Source organism: Lithobates pipiens, unplaced genomic scaffold (genome assembly GCF_037356315.1).
Source record: "Lithobates pipiens isolate NorthernLeopardFrog02 unplaced genomic scaffold, aLitPip1_a1.2 Scaffold_16, whole genome shotgun sequence".
Taxonomy (NCBI): Eukaryota; Metazoa; Chordata; class Amphibia; order Anura; family Ranidae; genus Lithobates; species Lithobates pipiens.
This window is the reverse complement of record NW_027507748.1, coordinates 546,282,081-546,298,398: the sequence shown is the minus strand read 5'-3', so window position 1 is coordinate 546,298,398 and position 16,318 is coordinate 546,282,081.

The window sequence follows — 16,318 nt, the reverse complement described above, 5'->3', positions numbered from 1 at the left end:
CGGTGCTGTTTTTAGGTTGTGAGGTTTTTTCATTGAGCAGAGAAAGTTAAAAGTATATGTAAACCCTATCGATGAACTTCTCATATCTGCAGAAGGAGGCATTATGGAGATGAAAGGGTAGGTTGATGAAGACAGGCCTGTGTTCTTTGTAATTTATCAGAAATGAAGAGGGCTCTGGAGTTCTGGGCCAAAATACACTATGTTGTCACATGAAAGCAGACGGTAGGAACACACTGTATTTCTGACACATTAAAAGTTATATTTTTGTACTTTGCAGCATGCTTAGAGGAAAAAAAATGTGGGAAGATGTGCATGTATTGCAGAGATGTACTCTTTTTTTTTTTTCCTATTTTGTCTTGATAAACGTTTTATATAGTAATAGCAGGTGGGGTGTGTAGCTCTACCCTCATATGAGTTGTTGGTTAGGATGGGTCCTCAGCCTCCTTAAGAACTTCAGCCGCTCTGACACATTAGGTTGAGTATACAAAGCATGCAATATCACAGAAAATCACTGAAAGTAATACTTAGTATCCAGTAGTGGTGCTATATCAAAGAAAACAGGCTCTAAACCAGTTAGCCCTTGTACACACGGTCGGACATTCTGACAACCAAATCCGTTGGATTTTGTCTGACGGATTTTGTCCTACGGATTTAGTCCGAAACTGTGGCATACACACGGTCGGACCAAGTTGTCGGAATTTGCGGTTGCCAAGAACGCGGTGACGTAAGCCGTGTACGGCGGGACTAGAAAAGGTAAGTTCAGCACCACGTCCGGCACCCTTTGGGCTCATTCTGCTGATCTCGTGTTTTAGTAGAAGTTTGGTGAGAGACGATTTGCGCTTTTCAGATTAGTGATTCAGATTGCTACTGCTCTTCGGTTTGTGCTTGTCTAAGTATTTGTTTCTCATTGTGGACTATATCTTGGTATAGTACGCTTTGAAAGGTATTTCTTATTGTCTGCTTGCTTCTGCTATTCAGGTCGTTCTTTCAGGCTTTGCCGTTTATCGGTGCTTTTCTGTTGTCCGTTCTGACCAACCGACCATTTTCAAACCATGTTTCGTCTACGTACTCGTCGTAGAGTTTGTGCTGTGCAGGGGCTTCATGTTGGGGTTCTTACTTTGACACAAGGCCGGTCCATGAACAGGGAGGGGAGGTGTTTGTGGACCAAGAATTGGTTGCACCAGCGTGACCAGTTCTCGCACATGCCTTTGCTCCGTGAGATCCGCAAGAATAATCCTGATGATTTCAGGAATTATCTCTGGATGACGGACCCAACCGTTTCACCGTCTGCTGGCTTTGCTGACCCCTTATATCAGCAGGCAGGATACCTGCATGCGGCAAGCCATCACTCCGGAGCAGAGGCTCATCGCCACGTTGCACTACTTGGCGACAGGGAGAAGCCTTCAGGACCTCAATTTCTCTACAGGCATCTCCCCCCAGGCTCTGGGGATCATTATTCCAGAGACCTGTTCTGCCATCATTTAGGTCCTGCAGAAGGACTATATGAAGCTAAGTTTTCTCCTTAAACATCACATTCTATGTATTTCATGATTGCTAATGTCTTGCATTTCTTTCCTCATTCCCTAATTACCATCATTGCAATATGCTCTAATTCATATGCTCTGCCCCTTTGTCCTCATGCATATTTGCCTCACTAACTTCCCCACCATGCTCTTCTTGGCCCATAAAACTATAGTCTAGTCACTTACCAATGTCTTTTGTCAGCTCCATAGTATTGCTTTCCCTTAAACACCCCCTATAACAGGGATGGCGAACCTTGGCACCCCAGATGTTTTGGAACTACATTTCCCATGATGCTCTGGCATTCTGCAGTGTAGTGGAGCATCATGGGAAATGTAGTTCCAAAACATCTGGGGTGCCAAGGTTCGCCAAGACTGCCCTATAATGTCTACAAATGTGATGTGTGTGCTTCAATTCATGCAGAGTCAAATTTTTTTAATTTTTGGGGTTGTGCCAAACTCATTAGGAACCCCCTCCCCCCAACTGCTAGCTCAGCTGATAGCAATCCTCTATCTGATGACTTTACCAAACCCAATATACACTATACCTACCTTTTTGATGATCACATTTATGGATGAATTCACCTAAGCATGTAGTACAAGGGCCTGCCTCAATACTTTCAAATGCTAGTTTTATTTTGTTTTTTAACCTATTAATTATCTGGATATGTAATAGCAGAATGTCAAAATGTGCTTCCATTTTGTTTTCTTTTTGGGATTATGACACTTCTTACCTGTCCGGTGGACTGCCAATAGTGTAACTAAGGAGGGGCTTCCCAAAGTATCACACATTATTTAGGCATTCAGCTCTCAATCAAGTGGAGAGGGTTACCTGTCCAAAACATCCCCCCTCATTTTTTAGCAAGGGCCCATCAGATGGGGGGGGGGGGGGGTGGGGGGGTGATGACTCTCATAAGGGGACCTTAGACTATAGGCTTTAAATACTCAGTTCCCAAAATGTTATACTAATTTTGACCAAAAATGTTGGTGTCTAATCTGCTTGCAATGTTGATTTGTCAAATTACTAATTTTTGGTCTTGTTTCACTACACAGTGTCCTTCAACGCCACAGGAATGGCAGACTGCGGCCTCCCACTTTGCCAGTTTTTTTCAAGTTGTGCCTCAACAACAGTGCAAACCCAAGTTCAGAGCGAGATGAGGGGACAGTCTCTTCTTCAGATAATCTTATTATGTTGTGGGTCTGCTACACACACACCTTGTTTTTGTAACTAATGTATGTAGTGCATTACTGACCAAAATCATGCTCATTTTCAGCACCATGGCAGGAAAATGGCATGATTGTCCAAATTTACACCTCACTGTGGGTGTTTTTTTTACTAAAGGCACATGCACTATGCACTACAAGTGCACTGCAAAAGTACACCTGAAACTGCACTTGGAGTGCAAAGTGGAGTTGCCTTTAGTAAATCACACTCCTTCTCAGCACAAACTAAAATTTTACTACAAATACATTTTTGGCGCAATGAAAAAGGAAGCCACACATTGTTGATTAGTAAACTTTTTAATCCAAGCACATTCACATGTGCGTTTAGAAAAGGTTTTTACAACAAACCAAAAAATTGTGTGTATCAAAAACAGAGTTTAATCAAAATTTGGTTTACTTGGTGTTTTTGTGTAAACAGGCATGTATCAAACCGTAAAATAAAGAACACAGGAACTTACAAAGTTCAACTTTGAAAAGTGAAGACAATATCAGACATGAGTATGTACAAACTGGGCTGATATTGCCTTCATCACATGGGGTGTGACCCCTGAAAAATCCAAATTTGGAAGATGCACACAGTGTGTCAACATGTGCTATCTCCCATCATGGGGGATCAATGTACATGCTTTTGGGGCTGTAACCCCTTCATCTCAGCCACTTTCCACAAAACACGTACATTGATCCCCCATGATGGGAGATAGTACATGTTTACACACTGTGTGCATCTTACAATTTTCTAATTTCGATAAATACAAAAGTTGTGTTTAAAAATATCAAAAATAAAACCCTATCTATTTTTTTCTGTTTCACACTCTCCCCAAAACATCAATGATGTTCTTCATTTTATTTTTAACATCATTGATGTTTTGCTGTATATTTTCCAAATCCTGATTGCACCCCATTATCTCCTCAATCAGGATCTGGGCACTTTCACTGGTAAAATGGGAATCTTCTTCCACATCACCTACAAAACAAAGCAAAAAAACACACCATGTAATAAAAATATGGTGACATACATTGATGAGCTTACCGGAAGTTGTGGTCTCCGACACTCACCTGTTGTGGTGACAATTTGCCCAACCTCAACGATCTCTCCTTCCTCCTCCTCCTCCTCCTGCTCCTCTGTTTCTGGTTTTTGAATTTGGCCTTCTTTGGGAGGGGTGTGGTCCCTGGTGTCCTCATACTTGCCGAGTCTTCTCTCCCCTATGAGAATGGAAAAAAAAGAATAATTAGCACACAGAGGGCAGAATTAGGAATATGAAACATTGTTTGGAAGTGTTGTACAATTGTTTCTTTTGGCCGAGCTTCAAGGTCAGAACATTATTGTGGATACTTTGTTAAGCTGGAATACTTACCTGCAGAACGATGTTTCTTACGAACGAATGAAACCATGAACTTGAAAGTGGCCATTTTAAAATGCACAACATGAAATCAAAGCACATGTAGCAGTATGCAAGCAAGAATAATCATATGAACACACGACAACTACTTACTTTTTTTTTTTTTTTTTTATAATACTTTATTTCTCTGCAGGAATACATGACAAAGATCACAAAAAAATAAATAAATAAATAAATAAATAATAATTACATAGATCAACTTATCAAATCAATTTACAAAACAAAAAGTTATTAATTTAACCAATGATACACATTGCATTCCTGCGAATTTTCCTTTTTCTTTTCCTCTTTTTTTCCCCTTCTAAACAACTAACAATATTACAAAAACGATTCCCCTCAACAACCCTCTGCTCCAAGGCCTTAGATCCCGTGAGGGACTTATAAAACCGAGGAGAGAGAGAGGGGAAAAAAAAAAAAAAAAAAAACCCCAGGGAATCCCAAATGGAACAAATAAAAATATGTTGCCCCTGCCTACTTACTTTTTTTAAGAACACGCTTGATCCTTATGTACTGCTCGTGCTCCCTCAGTTTCAGGTCTGACCAGTGTTTTCTCAGTTGATCCTTGGATCGGCGTACCCCAAAATTCTTCTGAAGACTCTTCACAACTTTAGTCATGATCTTAGCCTTTCTGATATTTGGGTTTGGGTAAGGTCCATACTTCCCATCATAGTCGGTCCTGTTCAATATGTCCACCATCTCCAACATCTCTCCAAAAGACATATTTGAGGCCTTAAATCTTCTCTTCCTGGATCGGGACGTTTCAGGCTCCGGGCTTTCCTCCCCCTCCTCCTCGTTAGTGGAACTATTATTAGTGCGCACCTGCGTTCTCTCCGCCATGTGCTCTCCCCACTGCGCTGGAAGCGAAGGGGCGGGGAATAGTCTAGAAAGAACGTCAGGGGCGGGCGGAATTTCATGCATGCGCACTGTATATAAAACGCAACACGCGCGTGTCGTCCGTACGATCTGGGAAGAGAGTGAGGTGCGGACGCGACGATCGTGCAAACGAAGGTAACATTTTTAACTTGGTGCATCACTAGACTAGACTGCTTCTATCTAGGCCGATGTTGGGACAAGATTAGGAGGGTTTTTAATGGCATTATTAGTATTTGAGGGTTTGTCTTGTGTTGTGTCTTGCAGACAATATGGATCCATTCAAAAACCCAAATTTTATGGGGCTATTCCTCGAACTATACAAGGAGATGCCCTGCCTGTGGCAGTTCCACAACGAGTTGCAGCGCTGGAGAAACATCTTTCTTGGGTGCAGATCATGGTCCCCACAGCAGACATGGCCTATCTGAATAGGAAAATTGTGGCCATGAAGCTTACATATCTCAGGGAGAGAAAGAAGCACCTGGAGTCCTTGAGAGCAGGAGATCCAGATGCTGTTTATTACCCCAGGATGGTTTACTTTGAGAGGCTGCATTTTCTTGTAGACCAGGGGGTACCCAGGCCACCACTCAGGCCACCACTCTCCAGTCTTCCTTCAAGGCATCCTTCACCCCCAGCTGAGGCTTCCAACGTCCAACCTGGGCCTTCCAGGCAGCAACATGTGGTGGGGCCCAGCTTGAGACAGGTATTGCATTGTTGAACATATTTCTTGTGTTACATTTAATGATGTTAACTAGATGTTCTTATTGATCAGTAAGTTGTGATTTATCAAAGTGGTTTACATATCAAGAGACAGTAGTAACCAAAAATGATTGGGACAGGAAAGAAAAATGCTGGGCTCAGAATGATAGTCTGTTCTATTTGGTAACATTCAATTTGCAAAAGCCAGGAGCACAAAATGGTGTGATTGATGAGCAAAAAACTAAAACTATGTCCCCTTTTCATACACAGGAAGACCTCAGTCAGGGGGAGGCTGTGGCAAGTGGCAGCCAGGAGGTCGACCAACGCCCTCCTCCTCCTGCCCCAACTACAGGAGCCCAGCCACAGCCTCGAAGGATGCCTGGTGGGAAGTGCCGAAGGAAGACGAGTGAGTGATGGCCTGGGTTCAGTCTGCTTTGCCAGAAGATGCAGCCTCTTGAAGATCCACATCCTGGGGACATAAATGGCATCTGAATTTCCTGTTCTCTAGGACTTCTGGACCAGACTTCTCTCCCTGAGATATGTACTCCTCAGGCCACCAATTTTTAATATTCTAATTTGTTCATGTCTGCCCTGGGGGCCAAAGGCTGCACCAAAGTAACAAGTTTCTCCAGCGCTGCGTTACTCTTTTTATTTTATTGCAACCAAAATAAAGGTTTTTGTTGTTTGATGAAATACTTGTGTATGTGTTTTCCTTCCAAAAGGCCAGTTTATTTGTGAGCAGGCAGGTACATTTCACAAATACAAAGTGAAATGAATAACAAGGGGCACCAACACTAAACAACCTCCTGTAGATTAAAAACAAAAAACCAAAGATAAAAAATACAATAATGTTGTTGTGGTAAGTTTACACACAAAAAACACCATAAAAAAAGGAGAAATTAGCAAACTGTCTATAAATGAGATTTTTAGGAAATAAAAAAAAAACTGCCAAAAAAGAATAAACAAAATCTAAAATTGTGTAGATGTGACGCAAAATAAAATTGTATTGCCGAAATGGTTAAAAAAGAGTAATGAAATACGTTCAGGAGAAGTGTGTGTGACTATGAGCATCAAAAGAAGTTCCTTCTTGCAGCATGGTAAAGAACAAGAGAATGCGCTTCATGAAAGAATTTTTAACATTGCAGCGTGACGAATGTGCTATATCGCTTACGAGCAGTAGTTTTACCTGAACGAGCGATTCCATGTCGTAATTTGAATGTGAGCATGCGTGGCACTTTGTCCATTGGAGTAGGCTACACATGATCGGAGTATGTCCTATTGGATCAGTTTGTCGGAAAATATTTCCAGCAAGTTGGAAAATTTGGTCCGACGGATATTCCGACGGAAACAGTCCGATGCATACCACACACAGTCGGAATATCCGACAAAACGGTCCGATAGGACACATTCCGACGGATTCTCTGACCGTGTGTACAAGGGCTTAGAAAAACAAACTCAATATACTGTCACCTGTTATGGTTAGTCACAAAGGATTAACAGTGGATTAACAGTAGTAACAATTTAGATTGCAGGATGATTGTTAAAGTCAGTGGCGTAACTAGAACCTTCAGGGCCCCGATGCAAGAAACCATGAAGGGCCCCCCTGAACCCCAGCCAGGGCCCTTCCCTCCGAGTCCGGCGGTGGAACTCCAGGGGGTGGTCACAGGTATGACCTTTGTGAGCCCTGTAGTTCCACCACTGGTATCAGCAGTTTTTTATTTATTTATTTTTTTACATTTTTAGGTGCCCCATTGGGGGACTGTCCCTAGGCAGGATGGGGTCCCCGTCCCCAGAAGAGATGAGGTCCTTTTCTCCAGGGCAGATGAAGTTACTGCCCCCAGGTGAGAAGGGGTCCCTGTCCCCACGTGAGAAGGGGTCCCTGTCCCCACGTGAGAAGGGGTCCCTGTCCCCAGGGGGATATGGAGGGGGTATGTAATAGTGTGTGCTAGCTGCCTATGCTGCTGCCGGCCATATGTAGAGGGGGCTGCATGGGCCCCCTGCATCACAGGGCCCGGTTGCGGTCGCGACTGCTGCACCCCCTATAGTTACGCCCCTGGTTAAAGTGGTTGTAAACCCTTACAATCCACTTTGACCTACAGGTACTGTAAGCCTAGATTAAGGCTTACCTGTAGGTCCAAGAAATATCTCCTAAACCTACACGGTTTAGGAGATATTTGCCAAAACACAGGAACCGCTGTCTATGGCGCATGCGCTGTAGACAGCGGTGCGCAGGCGCACTGAGCGCGCCGCAGTCAACGGCGATATGCTGCGAGTGGCGGCTCCCATGCGCGGGAGTGACGTCATCACGGCTTTGTCAAATGACAGCGGCGGAGCAGCGAGACCCACCGAGAAGATGGATGCTCCGGACTACAGGGGACAGCAGTGATTTCGCTGGCTTCTGTGTCAGGTAAGTGGCACATAATGGACTACTATGCGATGCATGGTAGTCCATTATGCTTTACCCTTGCAGGGAATCAAAGAGGAAGTAAACCCATCGGGGCTTACTTCCTCTTTAATAAGGACTAGGCATAAGATGACATTTGGCATCTAGATCAGCATTAACAGCAGCAAGGTCACCTAAAGTGCAGCAGTGAGCAGTAATAAGGCTTGATTTATCGAACACAGGAATTATACTGCTAAAGTGCATTGATGGTAACTATGCTAGGCTTATGCCGCATACACACGATCTGACTTTTCGACGGACTAGGTCCGATGGTCTTCCCGACTGACTTTCGGGCGGAGGTCCAACGGACTTTCTGAACGAAAGGGACTTGGCCACAAACGACCGGACTAAGTCGTTCGAAAGTCTGTTCCTTTTGAACGTGATGATGTAAACGAGACTAAACAAGGAAGTTCAATAGCCAGTAGCCAATAGTTGCCCTTGCGTTGTATTTGGTCCGTCGGACTAGCACGCAGACGAACGTTTTTTCCGATTCTTAGTCCGTCGGACTTGAGTCCATTGGATAGATTTGAAGCATGTTTTATTTCTAGGGCCATCAGACTTTTGGGGGGAAAAAAGTCCGCTGGAGGCGACACACGATTGAATTGTCCGACGGATTCTGGTCCGCCGGACCAAGTCTGCCGGAAAGTCCGATCGTGTATACGCGGCATTAGACTAATGCAATTCCGGTGTTGTGACAGATACAGTTCGCCTATCGAAAAGTGTCCGCTGTGAACTGCGCGGGCGCAGCGCTTGCGCAGTACGGAGCAGAAGGAGATTCGGAAAATCTCCGAAGATGAATGGCGCCTGTGCCCTGAGTCCAGGTGCAAGCCCCACCATCCAAGTGGCCATAGGGCTGCACATATCAAAGGGCCCCTCGTGGGCTCACTTCGCTCACCACACTTTAGGCAGGGCCTCGCTTTGCTCTGCTCTTTTTATTCTAACTATATGTCCACTTGGATGGTGGGGCTTGAACCTGGACTCACGACGCATTTTCGGAATCTGCTTGTCCTGTGTACTGGGCATGCGCAGTACACATCGGACACTATCTGACGGGGGACACTATATGACATGTCACTGGCATTACCATCACTTAATATATATATATATATATATATATATATGTATATATATATATATATATATATATGTAGCGCTGGAATTTTTGCCTTCTAATGCTATGTAATGCTAAACAATGGACAATTCTATAAATTGGTATCTGGCTCCCTCTAGTGGTATAAACGTGAAATAGACTTTGTTTATTTTTCATTTGAAGAGCATAGGAAAAGCCTAACAGGAAGTGACTTAACCCTTTTTCTTGAGAAAGGACTCACTTACCCATAATGCCCACTCACCTACCCATCTTCTTTCTCTTCTTGCTGGGACGTGTGGCCTGCCTACAGGGCTCTGTGGGTGTCCTTCTGAAGAGCCATGGCCTTTTCGATGCAGAACAAAGTTGAGACCACCGGAGACAATCTACACTACAGCTTGCTAGAGCAGCAGCGTGGTGGGATCGGGAAGGATCCAGAGACACCCGACGGAGCCATTGAGGGTTTCCTGGTTATCTTGCGGAGCAGTGCAGCATTGTGGAGCTGACTGTGGCAGGACTGAGACCAGCGGATTGGAAGGCCTCCATCTGTCCATACCTGGTGTGGTGAGAGGGCTGTTGCCCAGAACTCTTGCACTGCATGTTACACAGTTAGACTGGTCACATATTGTTGCTGGGACTTGTACTCCTACTCACTACTTAACTAGTTGGAAATCCTGTGGATTATAAGTACTGCAGTATAAATGGCTAGCTGAAGAACAGAAGACAAGAGACTCTATCCTTTACTGTAAGGCCTTTCATTTTTACTATTGCTTACCATAAACTGTAGGGGGAGTATTGAGTAATTATACTGCTTATATCATCCTGTTCAAATACTGTGTAGGATATTACGGATCTTGTGGTGTCTACGCAGTGTGCTGGAAGTGGGAAGGTGCCCAGTAATGAGGTCTTATAGCCTGAGCATTAGTCCCACTTGGAGACACACCTGCGGGAGAAATCCAGGTAGCTCTCATGTGATAGTCATTCACAACTATTTGTTCCATTCTTATGCTAGAATTGTATGTCATTACAGTTCCTATGTTTAATGTTAAAACCTGTTCCAGTAAACTTATATTTTGGTTTAACACAATCTATTGTGAGGTTTGTTCATTGTCCAGACAGGTGTAGCAGTGCATGCCCAGGTGACAACACAGGTAAAGTGCGTATAATCTGTGACTATTCCATTGTCGTTTATTATTGGGTTTCGCACCAACACTGTTACACAGCTGTGTCAAGCGAGTTGAGCCAAACCGTTGGGGGAGGAAATAGCAGAGTACAGGCCTAATAAATTACCAGCAGCTCCTTCGGAGGTAAGTGCTACATATATATATATATATATATATATAATTATATACCCTGGCAGAATTTATGATTTATGGGCCATTTTTCTGAGAATATGAATGATAGCACAAAAAACATTTCTTTCACTCATGGTTAGTGTTTGGCTGAAGCCATTTATTATTAATCAACTGTGTTTACTCTTTTTAAATCATAATGCCAACAGAAACTACCCAAATGACACTGATCAAAAGTTTATATACCCTGGTGATTTTGGCCTGATAACATGCACACAAGTTGACACAAAGGGGTTTGAATGGCTATTAACTAACTACTTCAATACAGGGCACTTATATCCCCTTTCAAGCCATTTTTCAGCTTTTAGTGCTGTCACACTTTGAATGACAATTGTGCAGTCATGCTACACTGTAACCATATAAAATTGTCATCATTTTCTTCACACAAATAGAGCTTTCTTTTGGTGGTACTTAAATCCCTTCTGGGTTTTTTCTTTTTTCCTAAAAAAAAAAAGCCTGAAAATTTTGAAAAAAATAAAAGTTTTTCTTTGTTTTTGTCAGAAAATTTTGTAAATAAGTAATTTTTCTCCTTCAGAAGCACTCCACTGGGGACACCTCAGATGTAAGGAAGCACTCCACTGGGGACACCTGATGGCCTCTGGTGGCAAGTGACGTGGCTAGTGACACGCTCAGAGCTTCCACTGATTCTGATTCTGCATTATGGTGAGTTGAATTATTTAATTTTATATTACAATGTAATAATAGAAATAATGCGCTTCAATCACCCTGACACCATAACAACTATGGTGACGGGATGATTGAAGCGATAACACCAGATGTTTGGAGTATGTTTATCTGCTTATTGTTAAACTTTCTGGAATACACATATTTCTGTTGTGGTGTAGGATCTGGGCCTGCTGTCCCTCCATTCCTCTTTTTTCCCTTCCTCTCTCTCTCTCTCTCTCTCTCTATCTCATTCTTCCTTTGTTTCTCCCTCCATCCCTCATTCATCTCAGACTCTAACCACACCCCCTTTGAGTCATGTCCATTTAAGCCACACCCAATATTACACAATATTACACTTAAACCACACCTATTTTTCACATGGTAGGGCTGTTTGTAGGGGGGGGGGGGGGCATACAACATTTTGCTATGAGGCCCTGCGATTTCTAGTTACGCCCCTGAATATGATATCTGCTTTCATTCTCTATCCCTCTACTGTTCCTATGGAGCACACAGAATCTGCTTAGTTAGCCTCAATTTACTGGTTACAGGAGAGAGGCGACTGTGCCTAAGCAAATACCGACTCTGGGAACATGATATTTGCATAGGTTATTTGTGAAGCTCCAAGGGTTCAGTCGAAGGATAAAAGCAAAAGTCCGTTTCATGTCCCTGAATCATATATTCTCTGATTTTTTTTTTAGATATTGTTTTAGGGTCTGTAAATTAGATTCACTTACGTTTGGAATGCTACGTCTACAAGATCTCTTTTAATGACCTGCATAATTTTCTGCATCAGATACTGAGTTAACAAGTGTTCATTAAACAAGAGGTCTTTATCTTAGCTAAGACAAATGGAATTCATGATTTAAGTGTCAGAAAGATTCCACAAGCTCAGAGTCACTTGTTGCTTATTAATCCATTGAGTGCTCACTCTAGAAGGTGTTACCTTCTTATCCCGCCATGTCAGGTGGATAATGCGCCTCTACACCATGTTTGGAATGCACACATCACACTCTAGGGGCCTCTTTAGTTCACACTGAAGTCTTATGGGATGACTGAGTGCCCAGAGTCACTTTAACACTTTCTCCCAATAGTCTTTTTTTGTTATAAAAAAAATAACCAGAAAGAGGATTATGAAACACGTGAGCGGGTTACATAAATGTGAGTAGTTCAAAGCTTCATTTGTAGTTTCACGATAATAGACTCTTTCAAAAGTTATGAAAGGCTTGGATGAATGGGATTCTGAATACTTGAACCACTCCAGATCAAATTAAGTCCAGAGTATGCTTTTTTTTTTCTTTTTTTAACAAAAACAGGGTTGCTTTATTTCATATTACCATTATACAGAGAAAACATAAACAAAATATACACAATACATACTATCGACAATTAAATCAACAGGGAAAAACCACCATCAGGGGAAGTGCACAAACAACACACAAAGAGCAAGTATACATAAAACGTACTGATAGAGTATGGACATAGCATGAAGCTGAAACTTCTCATCCAGACCCTCTGTCCCATCTTGTACCCCATATGTCAGCCATCTAATCAGAGGTCCAGGAGGACCATACTTTATCAAACTTCCATGGGCATCCTCGGTTCATATATGTAATTTTTTACAAAGGGAGGGTAGCGTCGACCATAGTCTCCCATAAGGATAGTACAGGTGGAGATGGGGACAACCATTTCATCAAGATTTATTTTTTCGCATAGTAAAGGAAGATATGCTGTTAGTAACTTGGCATGGTGAGATCTCTGTTCATTATCCGCGATACCCAATAGTGCTAAAGATGGGGTAATCAGGAGAGCCAGCTGTAATTTCACATTCAAAACCTCAAATACCACCGCCCAAAACTTTGCAACATAGGAGCATTACCAGAACATGTGAAGGTAGGAACCAGGACATACTTTACAATGATGGCATACCGGATCCCGTTCAGGAAAAATTCTATGCAACCTAAGCAGGGATGTAATATACCTGTTGCGGGAATTTGACCTGTATAAGATTATCTTTGGAAGAAATTACCAGTTTGGGACCCTGTTCTAAACAGTCACCCAGTGTTCACTGTCCAAAGATGGAATATCTTTCTGCCAATATTCAGACAACTTTTCAACCTTGTGTGAATCTACAATAAGGAGAGTAGAATACATTTTTTGAAAAATCTGGTCACCCAACCAGAAATGTCAACAAAGGGGAGAGCACGGGGACTATTGTGGTGCACATCACAGAGGATAAAGACATTAAAGTGGGGTACCCCCTAAAAAAAAAAATTAAAAGTCAGCAGCTACAAATACTGCAGCTGCTGGCTTTTAATAATCGGACACTTACCTGCCCCAGGGTCCAGTGATGCGGGGGAACGAAGCCCCCCCCCTCGCTCCCCGCTCCGCTCGCGGCGCTGTCATGCATACTGTGGGCACCCGGCTGTGGCTTCACAGCCGGGCACCCACTGCACATGCGCGAGCGGCACAGGGCGCCGTGATACGCCGTACAGTCACCTGGGACACATGACAGGTCCCAGGTGAATGTGCGGCGCGAGGGGAAGTGATGTCACCAGCCCGGGCAATGAAGAAGGCAGATTACGAGGGACCCCCTAGCAACCGGTATTTAGAGGTGAGTAAAAAATTTTTTTTTTGCCAATTATTTATTTTATTTTTTTTACGAATTTTAAGCAGCTTTTAATTTTTTGGTGGCAACACCACTTTAAGAAAAACAATTGTGTAAAAATAATATATCAATTTATTTAGACATAAAAACATAGTATCAATACAAATGATCAAGGGCTGGTGTGGAAGATGAAGTATCCGCCCCTACCTCCTCAAGATTTTACCCCTTTCATGACAAGGCCATATTTTGCTATTTAGCACTATACTACTTTAACTGGTAATTGAGCAGTCATGCAATGCTGTATCCACACAAATCTTATATTATTTCTTTTCACACAAATTGAGGTTTCTTTTGATTACCACTGTTTGTTTTTGTTTTTTGTGATATAAACCAAAAAAGACCAAGAATTTTGAAAAATAAAACAATCATTTTACTTTATGCTACAAAACATATCCAATAAAAAATGTCTTCATAAATTTTGGCCAAAATGTATTCTGCTACATTCAAAGAAAAGGAATGCATCGCTCAGAGCAGTGGAGCCTAAGTATATAGCTGGAAGATGCAATACGGGTGCCGAAGCTGTGATGTCCTCCCATCCACCAAAAGACATTATAGTCAACAGAAAACAGCTGGCAACTCCGTAAACCTCAGATATTTTTATTTTGCTATACCAAGATAGTGGCAGACGTTTTTTGGCAATAAGCCTTGTTCAAAGCACACATGTGAATAAAAAAATGAATATATATATATATATATATATATATATATATATATATATATATATATATATATATATATATATATATATACAAAAATATCAAATAGTTACCACCCCTTCAATTAGTAACACATTTAATTGAACAGGTATATAATTGATCACAAAGTGTCAGCAGGTTTAATGATGACAGAAGGAGGATAGGAAATAGTACCTTTACACAGCACCTATTGGAGAAACAACACTCCTGATTCTAATAAATATGTAATAGAAAAGTGCTATAGCCATATGTACAAAAGGATTTTCTAAAAATGCATATATAATGCACAAAAATAAAGATTGGGTTGATAAGCACTATTTAAGAAATAGATCAACATCATAGCAGTGATTCATTCCCAAAGGTACCCTCGTTTGGAGATTAAATATCCGCCAGACCTCACATAAGAGAATTCTATGGTGGATATTCCCACCGCGGGAAGACTGTTTAAAATTTTCCAAACCTAAGAAGGAGAAAGATGCCATATTTTCACCATGTTCATACTTGAAATGCTTGGATACATTAGATACATTTTTATCGCTATTATTAAATGCCCCATGAAAATGTTCACTCACTCTCGTTCTCAGCAGTCTAGAGGTGTACCTACATATGGCTTATTGCACTCCACAGCATAGACAACATTGCCACAATTGATGTAATCATGGAGGGAGAATTCCTGCCCAGTGGCATGAGACAACTGTTCTATGCTGGCTGGAATGCCTAATACAAAAGCAATGTATTATTGCTGCAAATGTATCACCCCATAGTACTCAACCAAGTATTAGGATGTGTATGATACTCAAATAGACTAGAGGACAAAATATTACTTAGTGTTTTGACCCGGGGGCTAGAAAATCTACAGCATGCCATTATGATTGATGCCAAATCAGCCAAATATCTTGTCCCCTAGTCTGAGTCTCATACACATCATAAAACTTGGCTGAGTACTATGGGGTCATAACTTTGCGGCAATAATACATGTCACTTTTGTATTAGGCATTCCAGCCACCATAGTTGTCTCCTGTGCAACTGGATGAGAATTCTCAATCCGTGATTACATCAGCTGTGGCACGAGCAACATTGTTTACGCTGTGGAGTGCAAGAAGTGCAATAAGCAATATGTAGGATGTACCTCTAGACCGTTGAGAATGAGAGTGAGTGAACATTTCCACGGGGCACACGGGGATCATTCTTTGTGTACAGAACTCTGGGTTGATTGTCAACACAGAGCTCTGGGCTGTGATTGTACACAGCCGATGATAAAGTTCCAGCCATGATTGGCTTGGACTTGCTGACAGACTCCCGATGTGTACAATCACAGTGGGTGTTGGCCCGAGGGGGTGTTCCCTAAACCAGAAGTAGGCGATGGCGTACAGGTACATCGCTTTGCCTACACTGGCTGCTCTGTATTGCGGAAGTGCGGGCAGGGAATAGTTAACCAGCACAATACCTCCACTGACCCGCGTTTAACATTATTTAATTTGCCTAGCTTTTAATTTTAAAATTGTGGGCTGAGGCATAAACTGGGATCGTTTTGTAATTTTGCCAATATTAGTACATCTAACCTCTGGCCATGCTAAACGTTCAGAACAAGCTATAATGTAGCAGGATTGGAGAGATGATCAATATATGTCATTTGTTGGAGAAAAGCTTTGCAGTAAATGTGGTTTCCTGGAAGTTCTCGTGAATGAAGGCTTTAG